This window comes from Mustela nigripes, chromosome 16 (assembly GCF_022355385.1).
Source record: "Mustela nigripes isolate SB6536 chromosome 16, MUSNIG.SB6536, whole genome shotgun sequence".
Lineage (NCBI taxonomy): Eukaryota > Metazoa > Chordata > Mammalia > Carnivora > Mustelidae > Mustela > Mustela nigripes.
The window spans coordinates 48,154,075-48,167,622 of NC_081572.1; the positions used below are offsets into that span (position 1 = coordinate 48,154,075).

The window sequence follows — 13,548 nt, forward strand, 5'->3', positions numbered from 1 at the left end:
AGGGACCCCAGGGTCAGCAAATCAACACACTGATTCAGAGGCTGCTGTGGGCGTCTGAGGGGACCCACAGGGCGGGGCGGGGAGGCCTCCAGGTCTGTTCCCACCAAGCCCCCAGATGCTCCGAGACTTGCGGGCAGCCACGCAATGTGGATTAGACGGGATCTGCGTGTCTTGACAGCTCTGAGGGCAGGAAAAGGTGAGAGAGAGCCCAACCCCTCACCCCAGCCGGTCCTTGAGGGCCACCCCGCAGGCCCTGAGGGACCCTGACTTCCCTAGAGAAGTGGTCTCATCAGCTACTAGCTTGTCTGGCTGCTTCCTGAGCTGGGAAGACAGTTCTGATCTATGCATGCCTCACTCCCTGGGCTCCAACAAGACTTTTGTTCGTGTCACCTTCCCAGGGACCCCACTCTGACCACTGTGCCTGGAAGAGTCCCCTTGCTCTTCTATCAAGAGTTCCTCTCCTTGTCATAAGCCACGTGGCTGGCTTTACAGCTGGTGTCTCCCTTAGATACAGTTCCCCGAGAGCAGGTGTTTTGGCCCGTTTTGTTCACAGCTCTATCCCCATATCCCCGCACAAGAAATATGTATTGAATGAGTAACGTGTCTGTGTCACATTAATCCTATGGAAATATCCAGAACCAGCCGTCGATGGCAGCGAAGAGAGCAATGGGGTGGGCAAGGGGGGCTTATGGCCACAACCACTCATTCATTTGGGCCTGGCAGGCCATGCACCTGGGTGAAGCCAGCAGGTGGGGATAGAGACACAGGGAGGGTCCCAGGTCCCAAATAAAGCGAGGGGCGCCCTGCTGAACTGGGGCCAACTGCTGCTGCCTCGTGGGAACAAGGGCTCCAGTTTCGGAGAACTGTTTTGTTTTGTTTAAATAAGAAGGGAAGTCTCTCATTTTAATAAATGTTACTGACCAAGTAAAAAGTTTAACACCCCAGAGCTGGAGAGGGCTGGTCTGTGGGCTGCCGCTCATGACACGCTCCTGCGTGTCAGACGCCGACATAACTGGTCCGCACAGACCTTTGCAAGGGCAGGGCCAGGGCCTGGTCGGGAGCAGAGTCTGGGCACCTAGCAGGTGGCCAGGGCGCAGGCAGGTGTTCAGTGTGAAGGAATGAGAACAGTGGGAGCAGCCAGAACCTTCCCTGGGCCCTGGGAGAAGTCCTGAGACCAGGGAAGCGCGGAGTGGAGCTGTAGGTTGAGTTCCCAGGCCGGGCTCAGGGAGGAAGCGGGGCCTGAGCGGCTTGGGGTCTGAGCGGCTGGGGCCCTTTGGGGAAGTTCAAGTTCAGAGGTGCTCAGCGGTGGGGAAGCTGCAAAGGCTGGGAGGCAGGAGGCCTGCCTTCGGGCCATTCCATCCCAGGTGCCAGATGAGGCCCTGCTGCTCCCCCCTTCCCTTTGCTGGGTCCCTGCAGGGCTCCTTGGTGGCACTTATCACAGTGGTAATTACATAATTAATGGCATAATGAGCTGCTTTACATGCACCGCCCTAGGCAGAATGTAGCCTGATGAGGGCAGGGGCTTCTTCATCTGTTTGGTCCTACGCCCTAAGTGCAGAAACTGTCCCGGCTAGCTGCCAGTTAAATATTGCCCAGATGGCTGGGCAGATGGGATGGGTGAGGGGTTCAGCGCTAGCCTGGGTGCATCATTTAACCTCCTCACAGCTCTAAGGGATGCTGCCCAAAGAGAGGCCTGAAGACCAGCCAGGACTTATGCAGTAGCCAATCAGGAAGGAAAGCCCTATAGCTTCTGCTCTGTCATCCACACCCCCTGAGTCACAGCCACTCCCTCACCAAGCCCATTTCTATACAGTTTACAATCCGATGGGGTGGGGTGGAGTTGGGGGCTGAAGATAGAGGAAAAAGCAGCAGGGCCCCTGTCCTCCCAAGGCAGACAAACACCCAGGAGGGTGCAAGGTTGGGGTAGAGGTGGTCAGGGGAGGCTGGCAGGAGGGTGTAATTAAGTGAGGAAGGGTGAGGGCCCACCAGATGGAAGGAGCAGCCCAATGAGGCTGGAGGCAGAAGAGAGCAAGTGGGAGACCTGCACTTATCTCCCCTCCCCCACTTCAGGGGGGCCGGCTGCCAACAGTCAGATGCCCCCAACCCCCGTTCTCACGGCACCAATCCCTGGCAATCCTGCAAAGTCACCCTGATTTGTTACCTGCCCATGTGGCTGCTGGGGGGCTGGCACGCTCCCATGTGCCTTTGGGGCCCACTGGTCTGCGGCCCAGGCTGGAGAGGGGTTTCTTGACCTGGTGCTGCCTACCTCTCCCTCTGGCTCTTGCCCACAAGACCAGCTGGCAGCAGCAGTGAGCCACCAGAAACCACTTTCTTCAGAGCATATTCTAGGTCAAATTTCCCCCCTCGTTTTGGAAAGATTAACCAAAGCCCAGAGAGGGACGGTGAAGTCACCGTCCCTGGATGTCCAGGACATCCAGCAGGTCTGAGATCCCTCTACAGCTCTAGGCCCCTTGGTGCACCAGAAAATGAACTCTGGAGCTGGAAGCCAAAACAAGAGAGATCAAGTTTCTCCTGTTGGATACCCCAGCTTTCTGGAGGAGCCAGAGAATGTCCCCCTCCTTCCCCAGCCTGGGTAGGAATAACCCCTCCCTTCCCTGCCTTTGACACCCACTCTGCGCAGCACCCTCATGTTGGGGAGGCTTAGCAAGCCAGCCCCTCCCAGCCCCGTTCCACCTGGGGGAGCCAGGGAATTGGCGCCCCCCCCCACCAGCCCCCAGGGGAGGAAGCCGCCTGTCAGGCCGCCACGGCGTGTCAAATCCTCTTGCTGCCTAATTGTGAGACGGCGGCGTTTAAAGAAACGCTTTTCTGGCCGCCTGCCACACCGCAAACTGCTTGGTATAATTTTATTATTAAGGAGAGAGAAAAAGAGGGAGGGGGTTGGGAGAGAAAGAGAGAGAAAGGGAGAGGAGGAAATTGCTTAGTCCAAGTCAGCTGGTGGAGTATTCTGCTCAATGTGAAAGCGGGGACGGCGTTCCAGTTGGCAAGCTGACTTCGTTAATTGCGCATTCAGTCTCTACTTAGGGTAATTGAAACGAAGCGGGGCCCAGGTCTGACAATTAGGGTCTGCGACTAGGCCATTAACCCTTTCCGCCACCGCCACCCCCCGATGGATACCACGCGGCCACTGAAAGTCGGGGGAGGGCCGCTGGGCACCCCCGCGAGAAGCCCCTCCGAAGCCGGGGGTTAGGGGGTCCCAGGCGGTGAGGCGCCTATTGCGGCAGGGGGCTGCCGGGCGGATGTCCCAGCGCGAGCAGGGTTAACGCGGTACCGCGAGCCCGGGAGCCCGGCTAGGGCCGAGCTGGGGACGGGGGAGCCGCGCGGGGTGTGTGGGGGTTGTTTGCGGCCTTGCCGCCCCTCTGCAACAGATGTTCCAGCCGTGTAAGACAAAGGCAGAGCGCCTGCTGCTGCCGGGAGAAAATCCGCAGGACTCCCTCAGGGGCAGGTAAAATTTCACCTTCTATTTGTGTTCCCCCCTCACACCCCCCCCGCTGGCCCCCGCCCGCTTTCCCGGCCTCTGCGCCAATCCGGAAAGCGCCACCAAAGACGCCGCGCCGCCTCCTCCGCAGCCCAACCCGCTGACCCCAGCAAGGTCACGCCGACCTCGGGCTCCGCCAGCGGCGCGCCCGCCAGTCCTCCGCCCGCGAGAGGTGCCTCTCCGCGCCCGGCCCCCTCCCGGGGCGCCCTCCGCCCCCGCGCCCGCGATCCGCGGTAATTGGAGGCGCCAGGAGAGACAGGAAGGGGGCGCTGCGCTCGCCACGAGGCGGAGGCGGCGCTGGACGCTCCGCGCCTCCCTCCTGCCTGCGCTGGGACCCCGGGGGGCCCTGCCCCCCCAGCCCCCATCATTCATCTCCCTGATTCCCGCTGTATCCGCCCTCGGAAGTCAGCCGAGTGAAGCAGCTGTTCCTTGCACACTCCACTTGACCAAAGATGATGATAAATGAGGCCCGGGCTGCGTCGGGGACGCGGCGGCGGCCGCGAGGGGCGCGCAGGGCGGGGCTTACGGCCCGCAGCCCCCTCCCTACGGCTCGGAAAGGGCGAGGACGCGGAGGACGGAGGCCGAGGGGCACAATCAAAGGGCCGCACTTCTCCGCCGGCGCCCGGCACAGCCTCCGCACCCGGCCGCTAGCAGGCGGCGGGTGGAGGTGCGCCCGGAACGCCGGGGCCGAGGCGGGGACCTCTAGCCCGCGGCCCGCGCCGCAGCCCCGCCTCCGCCCTGCCCCCTCCCTCCCCACCCCTTCCCCTAAGGCCGCGGTCCCCACGGCGCCCTTGCCCCCCACCCTCCGTGCCTCAAACCTATTAACGCTCGTAAATAATGAATAATGGAGCGCTTCCCTCCAGCCGCGCGGGGCTGCGGGCGGGGGCCGCTGCCAGCTGCGCCCGGGCCTGGGGAGGGGGCGCCCCCTGGCCGGGTGCAGGGGGCCCGGGCGCGCGGCCCCGCACACGTGCAGCCGCGGCGCGCAGGCGGGCACCCCGCCCCGCGGAGGAGGGGGAATCCCGCGCTGCCCTCCCCAACGCCACCTCCCCTGGAGTCCTCTGGCACCGAACGAGGCGAGAGAGCGCGCGCGAGCTTCCCAGCCGGAGAGGGTTATTTTTAACCTGCCCCCCTTTCTATATCTGCCTCTCGGGTTTGCGCGCCCGCCCGCCCGCTCCACCAGCCGAGGACGCGGGCTCCTCACCTCGCTCGGCGGCTCCGGCCTCTGAGCGCCTCCCCCGGCCCGCGGCCCCCGCCCCTGCGCGGGCATCGCGCGGCTAAATCTCAGCCTGGAAAGGACCGATTAGGAGCCGCGTGCCTTTCTGCGAAATATTGGAACCGGGTGGGGTGGGGGCGGGGAGCCCGGCGCTCTCGTCCCCTCGCCTCCCTCCCTGCTCGCCGTGACTGCGAGAGGCGGCTCCGGCGCTCCCTCCGCAAAACAGGGGGCGGCCAGGCCGGCAAGCCGAGCCCCCCTTTGCTTTTCGCCCTTCACTCCTCAACGCCCACCCTTCAGTCATCGACAAAGCTGGAGCTTCTAACACACCGACCCTCCGGCGGCGGCGGCGCCAAGTGGGGCGCTGCCTCCCCCATCTCGGCCTCCTCCCTGAGCCACTCCAAACAAACACACCATTTAAACAGCAGCGGGCTTGCACACCAACTTCAAGGCGAACCCCGCCCATGCCCGTGCCGAAGGCGCACGGGGGGGGGGGGGGGCTCTTTCCCCAGCCTTGTCTCCCTCCTCTCGGCCTTGGCCTCCTTAAGGGCCCCCCTCGCCCTCTCGCTCCCATTCCCTTCCCCTTCGCGCCTAGCAGCCCTGACCCCCCACCCAACCCCCCTTCCAGGGGGACTGAGGCAGAAGGAAGTTCATGTCCATTCCCATTACCTTGGTTTCCAAAAGGCAACCCACCCAAACCCCAGCCTGTCCTTACCCCCAAAGGAGGGGGCAGCAGAGGAACTGGCTGAGCTCAGAACCCCCCTCCAGGCTTTGACTGGATCAGTCACTTGACATTTTCCAGACTCTGCTCACGCCCAATCCTGGAGACCCACAGGCACAGGGCCCCCTGAGGACCCCCCTGCTGAACGAGGTGGGGTAAAAGACAAGCAGCTGCAAAATACAGGGGAAAACTGTGGAGGAACTGGTGGGCTGAGGAGGGAGAAGGGCATTCCAGTGGCAAGGAGCCGTCTGGCTTAGTGGCAGGAAAGAACACAGCGTATTTGGGAATCCAAGCCGGATTTCTCTCCAGAGCTTAGCTAGAGGGTGGGGGAGGGCTGGGCCCCCACCCCAAGGGAGCCGCCTCTGGCTGGGATTATGGTAAGAAGGGGGGCAGGCTGGGGGGGGGGGGGGAAGATGTGTGTGGACTACAGATGTGAGGACAGCAGGTGCCACGGGGTTTATCTGATGACACCTCTGGGCCAGGAGCTGGAGCTGGGGGGCCCAGCCGGCCCTGGAGGTGAGGCAGGTCCAGGAGGCAGGAGAGTAAGGACCCCCTAGCACACGCAGGGCCTGGCAGGGCAGACTTCGGGTTCTCCACGGGATTCTCTCTAACCCCCCCCCCCCCCCCCCCCCCCCCCCCCCGCCAGCCTACCTACTGAGCCTGGGGCCACCCTCCGATCTAGAAAGTTCTTGGTAACCTCAGACCATCTGATGGGGTGTAACAGCATCAGATGGTCTGAGGTTGGCTGGCCCCCTCCTATGGCCAACGTGCCTTGATAGATTTTACTTCTAACCCTCAAATTGCCCTTCTAGGAGGTGACATCACCTCTCAATTCACAGCCGTGGAAACTGAGCTCCAGAGCAGGGGAAGGGGCCATTCTGGGGGCCTTTCGCAGTCGGCCCACCTTCCCACTGGGCCTGTGGGTAGGGCCTCCAGCTTGTTTGTTTTGCTTCCCGGCAGCTGGGCATGAGGGAGGTGCCCAGGGGCTTGAGGGCACGAGATAATGAGGTCCTGGTTTGCTCCCTCAGAAATTTCTGGAAACTGGTTTTCTCAGGAGAAAGAAAAGGGCAGGGAGTTGGGATGGTGGGGGAACCGAAGAGAGAAGTCACAGTCCCACCATCACCAACTCCCACCATCACCAACTCCCCCCACCCAATTCCTCCCGCAAATCCAGTCACCTGCCAGGCCCCCTGCTGAGGGACCCCGGGTGGGGGTCTGGCTCCTGAGTCTGCATATTGTAAGGGAGGCCTGGAGTCCACACATGGGCCTCCCGTACTCATCTGTAGCCCAAACAGAAATCTCACACACCACGAACCACAGCTCTTCCAATGTGCACTGCTGTTGTGGCGGAGAAGTTACAAATTCATTTAGGGCCTGGTAGCTCTGGGGGGTTATAGCCCCCTGCCCCCCCAAAATACACTAACAGCCCCTATTTTGATATGAAAAGCATCTCTGCCCCAAGACTGGCTGCGGAGTGGGGGACCCCGACCGGATGAACAGCTGGGACCACGGGACCACACTGTCCTCCTGGCTACCACTGCCCTCCCCCTCCCCCACTACCTTGGCCGCCCCCCTTGCCAGGAAGGGAACTTCCATTTCTGGGCAAAGCTTGGACGGATGGCCTCCTGCCCCCAGTAATCCCTGGGTTGTGGGGGGAATCCTGACCAGCCCCCCACCCCACACACATACACATAGCCTGGTGACCAGAAGAGATGACCTCTGGGGAAAGTGAACCACCAGCCACTGCCCCAGAGGCCGGGCCGGAGGTGGCCTGAGCCTGCTTGCCTCAGGACGGAAAATATTTGCCTTTGGTTTTCAGCAGCCGCTGCCTCCTGCCTGATCTCCCTCCCTCTCTTCCACACAGTTGTGAAATATGGGGGTGCTTAAGGGTAAAAAGGGAGGGAGGGCAACTGTCCGAGTCCAGCGGCTGCTCATTCTGAACAGCATTCTGTTTCTCCCAAGGTGAAGAATCCTTTCCGCCTGCTGGCCCGCACCCCCGCACCCGGAGTTCCCTCCGCCCAGGCCCAGCCTCCTCGGGCCTCACCTCCAGCCAAACCAGGCCCTGCCAGAACTACCCCCCCTCCTCGCCATTGGGGCAGACAGCCTCTTCCAGCTGCTCACAGCTAACTCCGTCTGACCCCAGCGCTGTCTTGTTCTGGAAAGTTGTTTAGGAGAATCCTTCCTGGCTGGTTCCGCATGGGGAGCGGCAGGCCTCTCTGGCTCCCGGGAGAGGTCAGATTCACGAGGGCCAGGCCCCCATCAACTGGGAGGGCTCCAGGCAGCCGGCCCTGTGGCTCTGGGGTGCAGAGAGGCGACATTCTCCCCCGGACCTACCCTGACCGAAAACACCAGGACCCTGATGCCGCATTGCTCTGGGTTCAAATTCCACTCCTGCATGTCATCTGGGGCTGGCCCTGGGCAAGTCACTGACTGGCTCCGCATGTCCGTTGGCTGAAACCTTAATACCACCACACTTACGGGGCTACGGCAAGATGGGAGGCTATGCTGAGCTTCGCACTTGCAGCCCCCACTGGCACTGTCCAAGTGGGGTGAGAGCCAAGTGCCATACTCTGTATGTGTGTGAGACAGACAGAGCATGTCTTCTGGTGTGTAGGGCTTTACAGGGGATGATGATACCACGCCCCCCCTCCCCTCCCCCAAGCTGGGGAGGCTTCTGGGACTGAGAATTAAGGTCTGTCCCCAAACTGCGTCCTGGCCCCCTTGGCAGGTGCCTCATTTCCCAGCGGGAGTTCTGATGTTTCTCACACAGCACTGTGCATGTCTTAGGAAGAGGCATGTTCCGATGTGGGGGCCAGGGCTGCGACCTGGGATCCTGCATCTGTAAGAAGCATGGGTTCCTCCAGCTGGAGTGAGAACTCAGCCCTCAGACACTCCTCTTCCCACTGAGTCCTGGAGGCTGGGGTTGCTGAGGGGCTCTGGGTCTTGTCCTGTCCTGAGGACCTAGGATCAGTCTCTGGTTCGGCAGCTCTGAGCCTCATTTCTCAAAGCTGAGTCCCTGCAGGGGCGCGGCAGCCCCTAGGACTCTGCATTTGGCCTGGCTTCCAGGCAGCAACACAACCGATAAAAGACAGCTTCATGGTGCTAAGCTTGTGACCACTTCCTGGGCCTCGGTGTCACCATCAGTACAGTGGGAAGCCGGAATAAAGTGATTCCACTCTTTCCATCGAAGGTTCCCCACACCTTCTTCTGTTCCCTGGCCCCTTCAAAAGGTACTGCAGATCTCAATCCCAGTACTGACCCCAGGGGCAGACCCTAGCAGCTGCCTTCCTAGGGACCCAAAGGTCCCCAGACTGACAATAAACAGCACCAGTTCTTGTGGCTGGCTTCCCTCTTGTGCCAGGCCCTGTCCCAATAAGCACTTTGCATTTACATACCTCATCCTCCTGACAGCCCCCCAGTGGAGATGGGGGTGGGTTGGGGGTGTATGTCATTCTGGAAGCTCCAAAAGCTGAAACTCACTGCCTGAGGTCACACCAGTGCTCAGGAGTGCAGGGCCCCCACAGTAACTGGACTCCCAATCTTTCAGGGCCGGGCCCCCCAGTCATACACAGTTTTTGAGGGTTTCCTTATGGGAAAGAGCCACGTTGATTTCCTAGGCCCAGGGCAGGCGTGGAAGAGGCTCACTGTGTCTACCTGGCCAGCCAGGGGGTGGGGAACGAGGGGATGTAGGGAGCAAGCCAGCACTATCTCTCCTGAGAGGTTTCTGGCCATACAGACCCAGATGAAAACTGCATGGGCCCTCTGGCGGTCTTGCTCCCAGCCTGCCTGGAGCCTTCTTCGCAGGGCAAGGACCCTGGTGTCCTTTGCAGCAGTGAAACCCTGGAGGTCCCCTGCTGTGTGTCCACGTGAGGAGGATGAAAGATACACATTCGGGGAGTTCCACACAGTGGAGTCTGGAGAGTAAGGAAGGGCTCCGTGCACGGAGGGGTATAGCCTTCAAGTCGGGGAGCAGAGCACAGTGTAGAAAGGGTGCAGAGGGGCGCCTGGGTGGCTCAGTGGGTTAAAGCCTCTGCCTTCGGCTCAGGTTGTGATTCCAGGGTTCTGGGATCATGTCCCACGTGGTCGGGCTCTCTGCTCAGCGGGGAGCCTGCTTCCCCTCTCTCTGCCTGCCTCTCTGCCTACTTGTGATCTCTGTCTGTCAAATAAATAAATAAAATCTTAAAAAAGAAAGAAAGAAAGAAAGTGTGCAGAGATGTATAAAAGGGAAGAGGTTATTCTATTTTTTTTTTTTACCATGAGCTTATAACTACTACAAAAAGATTTTAGAACTTATATGGCTCATCTCCATCCCCTAGGCTAGCTGAGGTGGCTGAGGAAAGAGCCTTGTTTTGGGCTCCAGGCTGGCAAAGCTCGTTCTAGCTGTCGGATTATAGGCCAGATGGTCACATGACCGCAGCCTCCTCAGTAGGGTGGCCTGAGGCCCCACTGCCAAGAGGACTCAGCATCCCTGCGTCCCTCCCTGGGCAAGGGGCGCAATGGGGATTGTGCCCCCATTTCACAGGTGGGGCAACTGAGGCCCCAGGTGGTGGGATACGAACTGGAATCCCCATATAGTCTGCACCGTCACTTCTGGGCGCACAGGCCCGGGGGACCCACAGGCCAGGACTGGCTCATGATAAACCTGCGGCCTACTCCTGGTGCCATGTGTCACTGAACGTCCCAGTCCCTTCCCACCCCATCCTTCTGTCCTGAGAACAAAGGCAATGCACATTCTACAGCTTGAAAGCAGAGGCTGATCTGGGCTTGGCTGAGACAGAGGTGGCCCAGGAGTGCCTGTGGCTAAATCCGGGCTGCGATGCCACTGAGCTGTGTGGGGCCCCAGTGGGCAAGTCCCGCAGCGTGCCTCAGTTTCCTCGTCGGTGAAGCAGGAGGAAAAGTAAGCCCCTCAGAAGGTAAGAATTAACTGAGAAAGTGGACGGTCGTCCAAGCCATGCCCGGCAGAGGAGGGCCCAACAAGTGAGCTGTTATTTCTAAAGGGTAAATATTTATATAATTTTTTATAACAGAGGGAAAGTTCAGGAAAATCCCTGACTGGTCCTAGCTGGCTTGGGAGGTGGGGCCGGCAGGGTGGGGGTGTCTGTGTGTGTGGCGGGAGCTCGTTGGAGCAACAGGAACCCAGGTCTAGCACCCCGGCCCCAGGAGCAGCTGGTGCCTTCCCCAGGTGGGCAGACACGAGGTCCCAGCACTGACAGGCAGCGGCCAGAGCAGGCTCGGCGGTCTCTGTGTTCTCTAGCTGGCTGGTCGGGTGGAGCAGACTTGGCCGGAGGCCCCTCCAGCCCCAGGCCCACGGAGAGAGGGCTCAGAAAGGGCCCTGTGTTCCACCCTGCTCCAGGGCTGGCTTTTTCCAGACCAGAACCTCGTGAGTCTTTGGAAAGAACATCCAGTCCCTGAGATCCTACACTGACTTTCTGTGTGACCCCAGGTGAATCACCTCACCTCTCTGGGCCTCTGTTCCTTTCCTCACAGGACCTGAGGGGAAAACAGCCATCAAAGTGCTCTGTCACCGCCACAGTACTCATGTGTGCAGGGCCCTGGTTTAGGAAGCAGCCTACACATCTGAACTCCTCTTCCAGATGCAGCAACAGAAGCACAGAGAGGTAAGGTCACTTGTCCAAAGTCACACAGCTTGTAAGAAGCCAGAAGCAGTAACAGGAGGTCAATAATGGGTAGTCGGATACTATTATTACAGTCCATGACTGTGAGGTCAGGCCTAGGATCTGAAAGCTCTGAACTCAGTTCCTGGAGGCAGCTTTGGCCAGGGTAGGAAGGCCCAGGAGGGAGCACTGTGTTGTGCTTGGCTATGATTTTTCTGGAGCAGAAGCTGCTGCCCAGGCACTGGGATTTTACATCCCATATTTCCTGGGTGCCCTCCACAGGCTGAGCATCGAAGTGCCTTCTTCCCTGCCACATCATTTTAATTCCAAGAGGAACTGTGCAAGGAACCTAAGAGCATCCCCATTTTGCAGACCGCACCATTAAGGCCTGGAGGCCAAAGGCATTTCTTGGTGAGCAGCAACATTCAGACTTCCAGTCAGCTCATCGGGCTCCAAGTCTGCCACTCAGGGCAAGGACCCTGGGCACAAGTATGGACGGTGGGCACCAGAGATTCCCAAGGGAGACTTTTGGAACCTATAGGGAGTCCCTGAAAGCTTGCTCTGCCTCCACACACCATTTGTAGAGCATGTGCCCTGCTGTCTCTGGGCCTGTGCCTTTGCTTCCGCTCACCCTGAGCCTGTCTAGCCACAGGTATGAGCAGGACCATCTCACAGACAGGGACAATGGGGAGCCACAGAGGGCAAGGAAGGGAGTGAGTGGCACTATTGCACACACGTGCTTTACGTTCCCTGGGCTGCAGGGATGGACGACGGAGTGCTGAAGGTGGGGACGGGAGGCCAGGGAGCTAGGACAGTTTCCCTGAGAGCAACAAGGGAAGCCAGAAGCACGGCGTGGAGGTGGGGAGTAGCTGGAAAGGACGGGTGAGATTCTAGAAATGTCAGGAACAGGGCACCTCGGGACTCAACAGCCGATTCCAAATACTGCAGGGGGAGAAGAAGGGACAAGCCGCAGGGCTCGCCCAGAGCCCATTCTCCCAGCCACCCCGCCAATACCGGCCCCTCCTCGGCTTCGCTGCTCCTGTCACACTTGGGTCCCCAAAACCTCTCCTGTACATACCGCCAGCCCGAGTGTGGTTCATGACAGCCGCTGTGTCGGAACCCGTCAGACCTGAGGTGGCAGACCGCGTGTCTGAGTCCCAGCAAGGGAAGGAGGCCAGGCAGCAGGGAGGCTCAGAGCTGAGTCCTCCAGGGCCGCAGGGCGGGCCACCTCGCCTCTCCCTGGCCCGACCCTGCCGTGCCTGTCGCCCTGGCACTGCTGTCCGGCTGCGCTTGGGGCACAGCTTGGGGCATGGTGCTGAGAGGCCGGTGCTGGGGCCTTGGCGGGCTGGGGTGGGGGCGGACTGTGATTCCCATGGGAAGGGGCTGGCTCTGGGCCCTACGCCCTCCAGGCCAGCTTTACTGGCAGAGAAGCCGGGCATCTGCCCCTCACTGGGAAACAAAGGCAGCGGCAGGCGGTGGCCGTGGAAACATTCGCAGGCAAGCCCCCAAACAGCCCGACCTTGCCCTCCTTCTGCAGAGGCACTGTCTTTATTCCTGTCCCTCCTTCTCAGGCCAGCACGCCCCTCTGGAGGACTGGATGGGCCATCAAGTCTACGCATCAATTCCCCCATCCCCTGAGCTCCTTTGTCACTTCCCCTCTGGCCCTCAGAGCCACCACTGGAAAGATTTTGTCTTTCTAAACGGAGTTTAGAGATCACCCACTTGTTCTCTCTCATTGGGTCCAGCAGCTAATTGGGGCCTTTGATGGACGTGAGGCAAGCTGGGGGTTGTGGGCTGGGTGCCTGTAGAATGAATGAGTGAGTGGGTGGGTGGGTGGGTGGTGGATGCAAGGCAACGCTAGCCCCAAGGAAAGCCACTGCTATTTTTGTTAGCTTGAGCAAAATGGGATTTCCCCAAGGCTTGTAAGAACATGGCAGGTCATTCCTGGGGTCCCACAGGTCCCCTCTGCAGCCATCTTTCATGACACCTGGGCTGGGATCCTCAGAGGGAAGCAGGCCTGCTGGGCCCCACAGGGAGGGGCCACTGGACCCCCCTCCTTCCTCCCCCAAGCTCCTGCCTCCCCATCTCATGTCATCCTATTTCCTCCGAAGTCCCCCTTTGTGGCGCCCTGGCTGCCTTGTGACTCCCACAGACCCCCCGGGGAATTCCCTGACCTGTAAGTGTCCCCAGGCCCAGGGGTCCCAGGGAGCCTCTCCTTGGGGGCCAGAAGGGCGTGTGAGGAAGGAGGGGAAGGTGCCTGCCTGAGACCGCCCGGCAGCTTCGCAGAGCTGGAGAGAGCTGAGCGTTTGTCATCCGCTGAGGACAGTGGGGATGGTTTAAGGTGAAATTTAAGCCCATTAGTGCCTGGCTAATAACATCAGCAGAACAGCGAAAATGAAGGCAGGGTGTGTGAGGGTCCATAAATTGTCAGAGCTCGCGCCGCCTCTGTCCTTGGGCCTGGCTCCGGGGGCCCCTCCTCTGGCCTGGGCCAAGTCCCAAACCCCCC

At 60.3% G+C, this 13,548-nt stretch overlaps 1 protein-coding gene across 1 annotated transcript in view; it reads right to left on the minus strand.

The window, feature by feature from the left end:
* RAI1 (retinoic acid induced 1) overlaps positions 1 to 13,548 on the minus strand; it is a 117,945-nt gene that overhangs the window by 21,582 nt on the left and 82,815 nt on the right.